The following is a 2034-nucleotide window of genomic DNA, read 5'->3' on the forward strand; positions in this document are numbered from 1 at the left end:
TGTAACTGTAAACTTCATTCTGAAACGGGGTACTGGGTATTTCAGTCCATGGAAAGACATGAATGTCACTTGTCAAGAACTTAAGTTAGTACCAATTGTTTCTAGTGACTGAACACCTCAGTCATCAGAGCAATGGGGTGACAGGAAGGCAAGATTTAAGGGAAAATTCATAGGTTTGATTTTCTCCAGTTTCAAAGGATGAGTACTGAGGTGGGCGTGTGCGCACGTGTACACACACACACACACACACACACACACACACACACACACAGCAGTTGGGCATTGTCTATCTTGGACTCTCATTAAAATTCACCCAAAGATAAATAACTTAGGAATTCCTATGTCAAAGAACTACTGAGAACAAATACTACTTGACCAAACAGTCTCCCTCTTTTTTTTTTCTTTTTCTTCTTCTTAGCCTAGAGTTCAACTGGGGAAGAAATGGAATACATAGGGCTCCCACAGGACCCTGCACAAACATTCACCACAGAAACAATTCTCCTAGGAGCTCACTGAATGACAGGCTTTTTTCTTCATCACAATAAGGAAAAAAAAAAAAACAAAAACAAAAACAAAAATACTTACCATACTACTGTTCAGAAATCCTCAAATATGCTTCTAACTCCCTGTATCATTGTAATTAATATACATGAAAACTCATTTTAAAACAGAGAAAAGGACTTTCAATGAAACAGAATTACTATAGAAGTATGAAGAAAAAAAGACTAAACAGGCATGAAGTTAACATTTTTAATTATACAGAAACACTTATTTACAATTTATTTAAAATTTAAAAATCTGTGTTCTTTTAATCTAGTTATTTAAAAAAATCATTTATTTAATCATTGTGAGGAGGATAAAAAAGAATGGACATCAGGCTACAGTATTACATTTTCTTACTTTTTTGAGGGGGTGCTGAGGACTGAATTCCAGGGCTTTGCACATGCTAGGAAAGAATCTATCACTGAACTACTCCCTACCAAGGGATTACTTCTTATCAAATCAAGATAGGTTATTAAAAATATCCTGTTGCTTAATTTTCACAATAGTACATGGAGTGAGTTTCATAAGGATTATTTTTCTATTTCTTTTAAATGGTAATCTGAATCCCTTACAATTTAGTTTCATTTACTTGATAGGGACCAACATGTGGCATCACCATAATTAAAAAAGCAAAACAAATAAACAAATTGAAAAAGTAAAATACATAATATATACTTGGCACATAGGTGGTCTTGGTATTAGTATCTAGGACATAAAAATGAGACTCCAGTAAAAAGTCAATCCTAGCTCCCTTTCACACAACCTGTTTCATGGAATACTGATACCACTGATACTTTCTGGTATTTAACAGAACAAATACTCATTGGGATACTTCAAAAGATACTTTGTACTTCATTTACTTTCTCACCCTGATCCAAAGTATCAGGTACAATTTTTAAGCCAAAATCATTATTAAAAAAAAAAAAAGTACATCCATTTTTGTTGTTGTTATTCAAGGTTATATGGCTAATCTGTAAAGGGACAGAATCTGAACATAGATACTCCATATACAAAACAACTATTGTTAGTATATACCATTTAGGACACGTCTTCTTAACTCCTTGATTCCTTGATGAATAAGAAGCATCATGGGTAAACTGACATGGGTTAAGGGGTCATTCTATAGAGGCACTCCTATGCATAGCCCTCAATAATATAGAAAGGTGGTAGAAAACTCTCCTTCATCTTCTGTCAGTAGCAAAAAAAGAAGAGAGTTTTCAAGATTTGGCAGAGGTGTTACCTCAACAATGGGATTATTTAATGAGGATTATTTAATGGTCATTTTGCCTTGGAAGCATGGGAGATGATGGAGGGATAAATCCTCATATGAGGATTTATAAATCCTTATACACATCTATGAGTGAAAGACTTCCTAACAGAAATGCTGAAGACAGCAAGGACAGGTGGATAAAATGGTGCAGGTAAGCTCAGGTGCATAGGATACACAAAAGGGCCAGAGGCACTACACAGACGGAGTGAGAGTAAGAAGTT

Source organism: Spermophilus citellus, assembly GCF_964194105.1.
Source record: "Spermophilus citellus genome assembly, chromosome: 2".
Classification (NCBI taxonomy): domain Eukaryota; kingdom Metazoa; phylum Chordata; class Mammalia; order Rodentia; family Sciuridae; genus Spermophilus; species Spermophilus citellus.